The sequence below is a fragment of the Helianthus annuus genome, chromosome 6 (genome assembly GCF_002127325.2).
Source record: "Helianthus annuus cultivar XRQ/B chromosome 6, HanXRQr2.0-SUNRISE, whole genome shotgun sequence".
Lineage (NCBI taxonomy): Eukaryota > Viridiplantae > Streptophyta > Magnoliopsida > Asterales > Asteraceae > Helianthus > Helianthus annuus.
In genome coordinates, this window is record NC_035438.2 from 23,350,816 (window position 1) to 23,365,121 (window position 14,306).

The following is a 14,306-nucleotide window of genomic DNA, read 5'->3' on the forward strand; positions in this document are numbered from 1 at the left end:
AAGGAGATGGATGGAAGTCTTAAGTGATTACGACTGTGATATTCAATATCACGAAGGAAAAGCTAACGTAGTAGCAGATGCCTTAAGTCGTAAGTATCATGAAAAACAAAGGCGAGCCCGTGCTCTTAGAATAAATCTACAAGTAGATTTAAGAGAACAAGTGAAGGAAATCCAGAAAACGACAATCAAGGACGATGCCGAAGGAATGAAAGGTTACCTAAAAGAATTGGAACAAGGAAATGATGGAATTTGGAAATTCCACAAAAGCAGAATTTGGGTACCTAAACAAGGAAACTTAAGATCAAAAATCTTAGAAGAAGCTCATAAATCTAAGTATACTGTACACCCAGGAAACAATAAGATGTACCAAGATTTAAGGAAGAATTTCTGGTGGATAGGAATGAAAAAGGATATAGCCGAATATGTATCTAAGTGTTTAACCTGTTCACAAGTTAAAGCCGAACACCAGAAACCCTCAGGCTTACTACAACAGTTAGAAATGCCTGTATGGAAATGGGAACTCATAACAATGGATTTTGTTACCAAGTTACCCAAAACCAGAAAAGGTAATGATGCAATTTGGGTAATCGTGGACCGATTAACCAAATCAGCTCATTTTCTACCAATAAAGGAAACCTTTAGCATGGAAAGATTAGCCAAGCTATATGTGGATGAAATAGTATCCTTACATGGAGTTCCACTCTCCATTGTATCGGATAGAGATAGTCGTTTTACCTCTCGATTTTGGACAAGTTTCCAAGAATCAATGGGAACTCGACTCAATTTAAGTACTGCATATCATCCACAAACAGACGGACAAAGTGAAAGAACGATCCAAACTCTGGAAGACATGCTCAGAGCATGTGTAATTGACTTTGGAGGTAATTGGGATAACCATTTACCATTGATTGAATTTTCCTATAACAATAGTTATCATTCAAGTATTGAAGCCGCTCCATTCGAGGCACTGTATGGACGTAAGTGCAGAACACCCGTGTGTTGGGCAGAAATAGGAGAAAGTCAATTATCAGGTCCAGAAATTGTGCAAGAAACCACAGACAAGATAACTCAAATCAAGGAAAGATTGAAAACCGCTAGAGATCGCCAGAAGAGTTATGCAGACAATCGTCGCAAACCGCTTGAATTCCAAATAGGAGACAAGGTACTTTTAAAAGTATCTCCTTGGAAAGGAGTGGTAAGATTCGGTAAGAAAGGAAAACTGAGTCCCCGATATGTTGGACCATTTCCAGTGATTCAACGAATTGGACCAGTTGCTTATCACTTACAACTACCAGAAGAACTAGCTGGAGTACATGATGTATTTCACGTATCCAACCTTAAGAAATGTTTATCAGATGAATCTCTGGTAGTACCTCTTCAAGACATAGAGGTAAATGAAAAACTGAAATTCATAGAAAAACCTTTACAAATAGAAGACCGGAAAGTCAAATTCCTCAAACACAAGCGACTTGTGTTGGTAAAAGTCAAATGGAATTCCAAGAGAGGACCGGAATACACTTGGGAATTAGAGTCAGAAATAAAGCGCAAATATCCTCATCTATTCCAGTGAATCTCGAGGACGAGATTTTTCCTAAGGTGGGGAGGATGTAACAATTCTCATTAAAATTAATAATTAAAATGATAATTAGTCAATAAGGAAACCCTAATTAAGACATCCGAATGATTTGGCACTAACCCTAAAATTTTCAAAACAATTGGAATCAGGATCAGGGCCCCTAAAACTAAGGGGGGGTAAACCCTAGTTATAATTATCTACAGAAAACGTTGTAAAAATTTCGAAGTAACACGAAATCAACTCAGCAAGCCTAGAGGGGACACAAGGCTACCCTAGGGTAGATTGCTACCCCAGGCGTGTCGCGACAGAATCAGGGACACCTCCCGCGACTCGCGGGAGATACCAAATCTGGGTATAAATAGGGGGGTCTGGAATTAAATCAGATTGCTCACTTCGACGAAAAAACTCACAATATACGTTGAGTTATGCTTAAATTACTACCAAACAAACACTAATATCGAATCGCTGCCGCGGAACAGGGTAATTACTCGATCGCTATTACGATTCAGTTTCCGGAATCAATATATCCAAAGAATGTCTAAGTGCCGCCCACATTGGGCTATGCTTTGTCGTTTGTCGGTAATCCGATAAATGAGTTGAAGCATTGTACTTTGTCGTTTGTCGATAATTCGATAAATGAGTTGAAGTACTATACTTTGTCGTTTGTCATTTTGATAAATGAGTTGAAGTATTGCACTTGGTCATTCATTGTGAGAAATTGATCTCGGGAGTTATCGTAACTGCTGTATTGATCACTAATCCTGTTTTGTGTGCTTTATTATGAAATTAGGTTAACAAGGATAAAATCATATTCTGTCAGTACTAAATCTACAATGTGAGTCATTCTCTTTTTATTAACTGTTTTACAATACTCCAAATCATTTTTCAAAGTTATAATTACAGTGATTAAGTTTATGTAATCACCAAATTACAGCCGATATGTGGGGTATTGTGCACAGTATTACTATAGTTTTAATCACATTAGGTGGGCGAGCCTAAAAGTAAGTGATATACGTCACTCATTGGGACAGCCAATGGTGATATGACCACAGTCACAGAGCTGGTCTGTGACAAATACCTATTCTTGAAATGTTGGTTGATAATAAACATATGTAAAAACTCTTAATACTGTGAATTATAACAAATGTGTCATTTTCAGTAAAATGAATGATTCACTCAGTATTTCCCCGCTGACAAAATCTTTTTCAAACATGTTTCAGGTGATCTGCTGTAAATCAGGAAAAGTGCTGAGGAGCATTTCAAGCTTAAAATAGTGGCTCAATAATAAATAAATAAAGATGTTTTATCATTAAACTTATGTATTGTAAATTATCGGGGTTTTATCCCGAATTGTAAAATAAAAATAATCGGGAAAAATTTAGCTTTACAACGATCCTGATGTTCAAAATTTTCCGCTGCGAAACTCAATTAAACAAATATCACGGGGTTTCTGTCCCGCGGCCCCGGAAACGGGTCAAACCGGGTCGGGGGCCGTGACAGTATGGCTTGGGCCTTGCGGTCCGTAAGCCTATGGCGGAAACACTTTTGCCCTTCACCCCCTTACGGGCCGTAAGGCATGACTCTTACGGTCCGTAAGCGATCATCAGTGGCAAAAAAAAAATTAACCTTTCATGCATTGAATGGTCAACGAGAATTACTAATTTTTGATGATTGCCTTTATCCCATACTGGACCAGATGTCTACCCCATTATGCAATATGGGTTTGCAAGAAGGGTGGGCTCATAACTAGCCTTTTGTCTTGCATTATTTTCTTAGGATTAGATTAGCAACTTGAAGGTTTGTGATTATTATTAATGACCCGATTAAGATTAGGTGCTTATAAATTCGCTTGGGGTCTCGGGATTTATAGCGTCGAAGTCGCTCAGAGGTATAAAATTAACATGTCGATATATTCGAAAATCCTACCGCATATCTTAATCAAATCCGGGTTTTATATTATTTTTGTCGTATTTGACACGTGTCATTTATTTATTGGACACAAAAATTCGAGGTGTTACATCCTCACCCCCTTAAAATAAATCTCGACCCGAGATTTACTGAAACAAGTAAGGGTATTTTTCTTTCATCATGGCTTCAACCTCCCACGTGAATTCGGGACCTCTACGGGCATCCAACTTGACCTTTACTATAGGTACATGCTTCCTTCGAAGCTTCTTTACCTGTCGATCTTCAATCGACAAAGGTTTTTCCACAAATTTTAAGCTTTCATCTATATGCACATCTGTATGTGGTATTACCAGTGATTCATCAGCGAAGCACTTCTTGAGATTGCAGATGTGGAACACATTGTGAATTCCATTGAGCTCTTCAGGTAAGTTTAACTTATAGGCAACGGACCCGACCCATTCGATAACCTCGAAAGGTCCTATGTATCTCGGGCTTAGTTTACCTTTCTTACCGAAACGCATCACCCCCTTCCAGGGTGATACTTTAAGTAACACTTTTTCACCTACTTCGAAGTGAAAATCTTTACGCTTTGGATCCGCGTAACTCTTCTGCCTATCTCTGGCAGCCTTGAGACGGTCTCGAATCTGGACAATCTTGTCCGTCGTCTCGAAAACTATCTCTGGTCCAGATAATTGGACATCTCCAACTTCCGCCCAACAAACAGGCGATCTACACTTTCTACCGTATAATGCCTCGAAAGGCGCAGCCTTTATGCTGGTATGGTAGCTATTGTTGTAGGAGAATTCGATTAATGGTAGGTTCTTATCCCAACTACCTCCCAAATCGATAGCACATGCACGCAGCATGTCTTCCAACGTTTGAATAGTACGCTCACTCTGACCGTCTGTCTGAGGATGGTAAGCCGTACTAAAATTCAGACGTGTGCCCAAAGATTGCTGGAAACTTTTCCAGAAATGGGACGTGTATATAGTATCTCTATCGGAGATAATAGACACAGGTATGCCATGCAAGGCTACAATCTTATCAACATATAACTGGGCTAACGTGTCGGAGCTATAAGTCTCCTTGATGGGTAAGAAATGCGCTGATTTAGTCAGCCTATCAACGATAACCCATATTGTGTCATTTCCTTTCCTCGTCTTGGGTAACTTGGTAATAAAATCCATAGTTACACATTCCCACTTCCATTCAGGAAGTTCAGGCTGTTGTAGCAAGCCAGACGGCTTCTGATGCTCAGCCTTGATTTGCGCACAAGTTAAGCATTTGGCTACATAAGCGGCTACAGACTTTTTCAAGCCTATCCACCAATAGTTTGCCTTTAGATCCTGATACATTTTATCTGCTCCAGGATGGACAGAATATTTGGAACTATGGGCTTCCTGGAGGATAACATCCCGTAGTCCTCCATAAATAGGAACCCATATTCGCCCATTCAATCGTAAAATTCCGTCCTTGCTAAGAGTTAACTGCTCCTCAGTTACTCCTAACTTTTCTTTAGGGTAGTTAGCTTCCAACACAGCTTCTCACTGTGCAGGTAACAACCTTTCCATCAGATTATTCTTTACTTCAATGCTCTTGGCATTGATTCGGATGGGTTTCACCCTTTCCTTTCTACTTAAGGCATCAGCGACTACATTTGCTTTGCCGGGATGATACCTGATTTCACAATCATAATCATTAAGGTCTCCATCCAGCGGCGTTGCCTCATATTTAATTCCTTCTGATTAAACAGATGTTGAAGGCTCTTGTGATCAGAATAGATCACAAACTTGATACCATACAGATAATGCCTCCACAGCTTTAGTGCGAACACAACGGCACCCAGTTCCAAGTCATGGGTGGTGTAATTCTTCTCGTGCACCTTTAACTGTCTCGAAGCATAGGCAATAACCTTGCCTTTCTGCATGAGCACACATCCCATGCCAGTGTGTGATGCGTCGCAGTAAACTACGAACTCCTCGGTACCTTCCGGTAGAGTCAGCACAGGAGCGTTGCTCAGCTTTTGCTTTAGAATATCAAAGGACTCTTGTTGCTTAGGGCCCCAAACAAACTTTATCTTCTTCTTGGTCAGGGAAGTTAAGGGCGCAGCAATCCTTGAAAATTTTTCAATGAAACGCCTATAGTATCCTGGTAACCCCAGGAAACTACGAATCCCTGTAGGCGTCTTTGGCTCTTGCCAGTTCATGACAGCCTCTACTTTAGCGGGATTCACCTGGATACCACGCTCGCTGACGACATGTCCAAGAAATTGGACTTCTCGAAGCCAAAATTCGCACTTGGAGAATTTGGCATATAGTTTCTCACGATGCAGCAGTTTGAGAATACAACGAAGGTGTTTCTCATGGTCAGCTTGGTTCTTCGAGTAGATAAGAATGTCGTCGATGAAAACGATGACGAATTTGTCCAAGTACGGCTTGCAGACGCGATTCATGAGATCCATGAACGCAGCCGGTGCATTAGTGAGCCCAAAAGGCATCACTAGGAACTCGTAGTGACCATAACGAGTCCTAAATGCGGTTTTATGTACGTCTTCATCTCTGACCTTCAGCTGATGGTAGCCTGACCTTAAGTCAATTTTCGAGAAATAACTTGCCCCTTGTAGCTGATCGAATAAATCGTCGATCCTTGGCAAAGGATATCTATTCTTTATCGTGACCTTATTAAGCTCGCGATAATCAATGCACAGACGCATCGATCCGTCCTTCTTCTTAACAAACAGGACAGGTGCTCCCCAGGGAGACGAACTAGGTTTGATGAACCCTTTAGCCAGCAGTTCATCTAGCTGAGTCCTTAACTCCTTCATTTCGGTTGGTGCTAGCCTGTACGGTGCCCTAGCGATAGGTGCTGCTCCAGGGATGATATCGATCCTGAATTCCACTTGCCTATCTGGTGGCAACCTAGGTAGATCTTCAGGGAAAACTTCTGGATATTCCGAAATGACGGGAATGTCTTCTATCTTCGGTTTAGGCTCTTCAAAAATCACATGTGCCATGTAAATGACACAACCCTTCTTTAGACATTTTGAAGCCTTGAGCATAGTCACTTGCTCAGGCAATCCGTGCTGGGTATCTCCTCGAATGGTAAGCGATTCACCAGACGGAGTCTTTATCACCACTTGCTTTCTGTTGCAGACGATTTGGGCCTGGTTGTGAGATAACCAGTCCATACCCAGAACTATGTCAAAACCAGCCAAATTAAAGGGAAGTAGAGATAGAGGAAAAGAGTGGTTCTTAATGGATATCACACATCCCTCTAACACAGTGGAGACGGTTTCTATGGTTCCATCTGCTAGCTCTACCTCGTAGTTCACGTTTAAGGTTTTGACAGGCATATTCAGCAATTTACAAAATTTATGATCTACGAAAGACTTATCAACGCCCGAATCAAAAAGTACTCTTGCAAAGATATCATTTACGAGAAAAGTACCTGTGATCACGTTATCATCCAGCACTGCTTCCTTCGCCTCCATCCTGAAGACTCTAGCATTGTTCTTCTTGGCCTCTTCTGGCTTCTTGGCATATTTAGGGCAGTTGTTTTTAATGTGCCCTTTTTCGCTGCAGTTGTAGCAGGTTGCATCCTTTATTTTCTTGCAATCCACGGTCTTGTGGTCCTTGGACTTGCACAACCCGCAAGCATACGACCTCGACTGAGTCTGCGAGTTTGAATCGAGCCTATACTTTCCAAAGTGATGTCTCTTACAGTTCTTGCACTTGGGCTTCTCACCAGACTGTTGCCCATCCTTTCTTGACTCCGACCCTCTCTTGTTATCACCGTTCCCACGGTGCTTCTTGCCCGACCTCCGTGAAGTATCATCTTCACGCTTTCTCTTTTCAGCCTCCTTGTTCCTCAGCGTTCTTTGACGGACCGCATCCTGAGTGAGGGTCAAAGAAATTTCGGCTACAGATCGAAAGGTCGCTGGCCGAGAGGCCTTCACGCTTGCCTTTATTTCGGGGGCTAACCCACCGATGAAACGAGCGATTCTCTTTGGCTCCGGGGTTACCAGATATGGAACCAACCGGGATATCGTGTTGAAGCTCGTCAGGTAAGCTTGACAGTCAAGGTTTGTCATCACCAAGGACAGGAAGTCAGTCTCTATCTTTTCGACCTCATGTTGAGGGCAGTAATTCTCCTTGATGAGAGAAATGAATTCCTCCCATGTCATGCTGTACAGCACAGCCTTTCCCGAGGCCTGAACCAAAGCCCTCCACCAAGCCAGGGCCTCGCCCTTAAATGATTGTGACACATATTTCACCACACCCCTTTCTGCACAGCCGCTGATGTCCACCACGGTGTCCATCTCGTCAAGCCACGTCATACAATCGACCGCTCCTTTCTTCCCAGTGAAGTCTCGGGGTTTACAAGACACAAAGTATTTGTAGGTGCAGCCCCTGGCGCGAGACGCGTCAGTATATACCCTTTCTTTACGGACACTGTTTTCATTGGACGAGTGGTTATCATCGTCCTTTTTAGGCTTGGACAGGGGTTTGCTGTGGGATTTTGAGTGGGTTTTTGGCTTTGAGGGTGGTTTGGATATAGTTCGGCTCCGAGATTCAGTATATTCTTCATATTGTCGATCCAGAGCTGCCTTGACAGCGTTATTGACAAGAGCTTTTAATTGAGCGCCCGTCAAATTAACTTAGGCGTTATCGTATTCGTCTTCATTCAAGTGGCTATTTCTCCACTAGGATCAGCCATGGTAACTTGAATCTGTTATAGAAGATAACGAAATTTTATTTAGGAGTTTGTTATGGAATTGTCTTTCATGGCAATTCATTAACCATGGTAACAGAGACCATATCTGGTTAATTTGTTACTCACTTTTATTTAGGATTTGAACATAGTTATCCTAATTACAAACAATAATGTTAGTGGCATAAAAGCCTAGTCACGAGGACGTTTTTATAATATTAGCCGAGATTACAGAGAATCAAGGTATGAAGGTTTGAACCGTAGTCCTTTTACCCTTCCTGACAGGGAGTCATAGACTACCACTGTCTTTTGTCTTATATGACAGTCATTATGGCCCGTAGGCACTATATCACTAATGGATGCTTAATAATTCGGCCCGTAGGCTCTACATCACTAATGGATGTTTAATACATGATCATCTTTATTGATGATTTAACCCATGATTTATTATATCATTAATTTGGGCCTTGGAATCCTTAAAAGGATTCTTATATAAGAATGACGCGTGTGATTTTAACGAATCACATCTGCCACGAACGTTAACATGATTACAGAGGTTAACTGGAATTCCGAATCTTTTAATCAGGTCTTACCATCTTGGCCGGGTCCAAAAAGACACCTGGCTAGGTTTCACTCTTAAGATTCTTTACTTAGGCAGATTTAAATTTAAAAGGGATGATTTTGATTTATTTCATATATAGTAATAACAAAAATGAAATTTACAACATAGCATTCCATAACTTCAAATACGATTACACGCTGCCCTAAACGGGACTTTTAAATAAATAACTACCTACGCAGAGGTTTATAGAAAAACAAGTCCACGCAGGGACCAATACAAGATAGATGTCCGCGCAGGGACTAAAGGATAAGTCCACGTAGGGACTGAAATACGATAAATGTCCACGCAGGGACTAAATTGAAAATACAACATTACATAAGGAGACTAATGGTCTCGTTTCTTCCTTCCCTTTAGTAGGTTTGCTAAGCCCTTGAGAAATCCACGATTACTCTTTTGTTCTTGTTCGAAGTCTCGTTCCACACGGTTTAATCGATGGAGTATTTCTTCTTGCTCCGGTGGAGAAAAACGTGGCTGCGGCGCCGGTTGCGGAACCAGAGGTCTAGAGGGTATTGGATACCCATGAGCTGAGTAATCTGCTCTCCAAGAGGTTCCATAGAGGGCATTATAATTAGCCGCTATCACATAAGGATCGGCATCGTAGTTATAGTTGTAGTGCGTGTGAGTCGGCTGCTCAAACGGATTGTACGACGTGGAAGCGCCGTATGCTGGTATCGGATTGTCATATCCGAATGGTGGCGGAGGTGGTGCAACTGGTGCAGAATTCACCTCTGCAGGGTGACCAGAAGGTTCCCCTAATTGTGGTTCTTCTTCAGGTACTGACGGAAAGTGACTAGCACTCGAGTGGCGAGGGGTGCTGAATGAAATTCCCCTCCTCGGGTGGACATCCGTGCTCCTGATCTTCTACGCCTTGGCGGATCTGGAATTATTAGTTGAACCGGTGGCGGTGGTGGTGGCGTAACGGCCACGAACCGCGAATCCTCGGAAGGATCCTGTTGTTGCTGTTGATCATGAGGCGAGTAATTATGTGAAGGTGTAAAGTACCAATTACATTGGTCAAACCTCGCCTGGTAGCCATCGGGACCTTGATAGGGTGTTCCATGGAAGGATGACCCATCCAAGATCTCGATTGGATGATTGGGAGTTCCCCTTGCATGCTCGACGGGGTCTGTATCCTCGTCCATATCCACTGCATTATCTTCAGAAAAGTGATCCTCTGGCCCTAACGGGTTATAGCCTATTGGCTCTTGGACATAATCCGCCGGGTTAAACTGTCCTATGAAGAAAGGTGAAGGATCGCCGTAAGATCGGTGCGAAGCAGATCGCTGTAGAGGTAAAAAGAATGGTTGAGGGTTATTGGGATTATTTTCCGAATCTGGTCCAAACGAATGGCGGTATGAGGGTGTTGAGCTATGCGAGGTAGAATGTCTCGCAGGTTCAAAAAGGTTTCTTCGTCTCTGTGGTTCTTCACTCCTTGTACTGGAAGGAGCTCGCGTGTTTGAAGGTCCAGCTTCGTGATCATTGTGAGTAACGATCGTTCCTCTGCCTCTTCCTCCTCTTCCTCGTCTGATTGCAGGTGGCATACTTCCTGCTTTCAAAACATTAGATAACAATAAACAATAAAAAGACAAACTTGGAATCACAATTCGAATTTGTCCTATGTTCTTGTCTAGACTCAAGTATGTGCAATTGTGTTATTGAGATTAAACACATCAGGATAGTGTTTAATTCACTCAATGTTGGCTCTGATACCAACCCGTCACACCCCGATTACCACGTGTCTCACCGGTGGGCCCGGTGGGGGATTATCGTGACGTAGTTGGCAATATTATAGTCAAACCACAAAATATATGAATGCACAGCGGAAGCATAAAGATAATTATAATTCAACCATTGATTGTAATATCGAATGTATCACAAATAGTAGAATGGTATCCACAGGGGATCAAAATAATAAAAAGTATTGTTCAACAGACAAGGCATCAAAAGCTTGCGAGACTCTTTAAGATGCTAAGGAGCTATAGCCAGCCGATTACGCTTAGTACCTGCATTTAATCTTTTTGGGAAAATACGTCAGTTTACACTGGTAAATACATTCAACCGACACTTTTGTAAAATGTTTATTAAAATTGATTTGAATGCACAAGGCACAAACTCTTTTATAACTTGGGATAATTTCATAATTAAATCTTGTAAAGAATTACATGTTACTATGCGTTCGGTCGCCCGAGTCATGTCGGGTTAAAGTTTAATAGACACACCACATAGTGTAAAACCGTGGCAGGTAACCATCGGCTACACTTTTATAGTTATAGACATAATGCCGGGTGTACGCCTACACCGGGATGTCAAGGTCGTGGCCATTCATAAATGCTGCCAAGGATATCCGGGACATGGTCATTAAGCCCCCAAAGGCGTTAAGCCAACAAAACAAGTTTTTAAACGGGTCACATTGATAATACCCAACTACTAATGAGTTGGGGTCGATTGCCCGACCAAGCGGTATTTTAGATACCGTACCCCAAGCCCGTATAACGGAAAATAAGTTAAAGTATTTACCTTTGCAAGTATAATCCTTAATTGAATAAATCACAGATAGCTTTTACCGGTCTCCTATTCTGGAACGAAGGTTTAAAATAACCTATTAGAATCCTAACGGTTCTTTATATTTGTCGTAGCTTAGACCGGTCGGTTTCAAAGGATAGTGACGGTTTAATCGCGTGAAAGGCGAAAACCATGAATGGAGTGTGATTTTGACCCAACAAGTTTGAAGACTTGTTTTATATGGGTATAATAATCATGCTCTGGATTTTGGGGTCAAAACAATATGGTTTGACCCGTATCGGCTAATTTGTGTAAACTAGTTACATATGCCGTACCGTGCGCGCAAAAGGCGCAACGGGTAACTGTAAGAGTCCTACACTGTTTTCCTAAGTCAATATGCCTTAAAGAGGTTGTGGTACCAGTAGGATACCTTCCATAATGCCCGTAACGAGTTTAAATTCATTTAATGCCCCGTAGGGGTATTTTGGTCTTTTCAAAGATTATAAAGGAGGTTTTAGAGTTCTACAGGAAATCTGAGTTTCCCGAACAGTTTATTAAGTCTAAAATACTTTATTTATTATTTAAAATCAGTAACAACTGGAATCGGGTCAAAAGACCTTGTAGAACTCGAGTTATGGCCAAAAAGGGTATATTAGGTATTTACCGAACCGTTGCCATAACCGCAGGTTATGAGCAGGTAAAAAAATAATTAAAAATCTTTAAAAATCCCAAAATATTATATTACATTAGTGAGTAAAAGGTTTGGCGTCGAAATCCGGGTTTAGATAGGCGTTATGCTAATGGCGCCGTTTATTACAAAAGTTTTCTTTAATTACGCTATTTAGCATAACTCCTATTCTAGACCTCGGATTCACGTGAAATTTTAGGGACATGCTTAAAATTCAGTAACCAAGGTTATGGTCCTTTCACATGTCCGAAATTCTCGTTTTAATTTGAAAAGGGCGTTACGGTCAACTTTTTAAGCATTTAACGGAAAGGTGTAAAAGACTTGGACAAATGACGAACCGGTCACAGAGGGTTATACCATCATGTAACATGGTCCTAAGAGAGTCCTAAGGCATATCTACCTTACACTAAAACGGGTCAGAACTAAAGTCAAAGCAAAAGTCAAAGCAAAAGTCAAAGTTTTGCGACTTTCGGCTCCGAACTGGGTCAACATAGCAAATGGCCGGATCAAACAAGCTTAGACTTGTTAATATACTTATTATCATGTTTTATGAATGTTTAAACAGGTTGCATACCATCTATATTACAGATTATGCATAAATCGCAAAATAGCTTTTCTGTTGACTTTTTCTAAGCATGTTTGACTCGATATTTGAACTAGCCAGAGTGGTGATCAGGGGGGGACCCTTTTAAGGGTTTAATGCCCACATGAATACCAACATATAACTACCTTTGATTCGGTCAATCAGTGGACCATTTGTGATTAACCGTTATGTCAACCGTTAATTACGACGGTTTGACTTTTAAGCTAAAACTAAGCAAAAACTAAACCGTAAAGGGTTGAACCAACTTAAAGAAGTCCTATGAACGAAATGTGAAGCTTAGATAGAAGTCTTGAGCTCCAGAGATGATCAGAGGTGCAAGAGAAGGTGTGAGGAATACTTGTTGCACAAAGTAGCCTTTTATAGGCAATTTAGATCATCAAGATCATCACACAAGGGTCTACAAGGCTCCCTTGATGATCAACAACTGTCCCTCAATGCTAAAACATGATTAGAGGTCGCCCATATCTCTGGAAGATCTTGGCATTTGATGTTTTACCGTTTAAAACAGCCAACAGCCAACTTTCTGTCGATGGGCGTCGCTTACGGACCGTATGGCTTGGGCCTTGCGGTCCGTAAGCCTATGGCGGAAACACTTTTACCCCTTCACCCCCTTACGGTCCGTAAGGCATGACTCTTACGGTCCGTAAGCGATCATCAGTGGTAAAAAAAATTAACCTTTCATGCATTGAATGGTCAACGAGAATTAATAATTTTTTATGTTTGCCTTTATCCCATACTGGACCAGATGTCTACCCCATTATGCAATATGGGTTTGCAAGAAGGGTGGGCTCATAACTAGCCTTTTGTCTTGCATTATTTTCTTAGTATTAGATTAGCAACTTGAAGGTTTGTGATTATTATTAATGACCCGATTAAGATTAGGTGCTTATAAATTCGCTTGGGGTCTCGGGATTTATAGCGTCGAAGTCGCTCAGAGGTATAAAATTAACATGTCGATATATTCGAAAATCCTACCGCATATCTTAATCAAATCCGGGTTTTATATTATTTTTGTCGTATTTGACACGTGTCATTTATTTGTTGGACCCAAAAATTCGAGGTGTTACAATACGTTACCTATCAAAACACAATCAAACACAAACTATTTGAACGCTAACCGATTGCATGTGCTACTTGACTAAATGAATGTTGTTTATTATGTTTACACGTGGAGTGCTATCTACCTGCCTTAGCAACATAGTACTATAGTTTGGACTCAGCGCCCGTTCACACGGGGGTTATTAAGGACAATTACTTGCATGGATTACGGTGGTAATCATGTATTGCGAACCGTCTCGGACGGTCAACCCGCAATCGTTGGTATCGATGGTCCCATGTCGATAATTAACATGCTTCGTTTTCCTCTGTGTACGTGCCTGGTTATGCGTAAACTATTCGAACTCTATATGCTATTATCAAACTTGTGTGCTCACCTTTACATTTTATGTATTGACTTTATTTTAACGTATGTGACAGGTAATTAGGATGCTTACTTGCTAGGAAAGCGAGGCTTGAATAAGTTTCTAGAAGCCCCCAACAAATAGTTGTCTTCCAAGAACAAGCGTCTAAGGCATAGTTGTCTGTAGATCTTGTCCTCTGGCATTACAGCCAGAAAGTCAACAGAATAGGGGTCTAGAAGCAGATAAACAATTGCTGTAATAATATTTGAATCTGAGTTGTCGGAACAGAATTACTT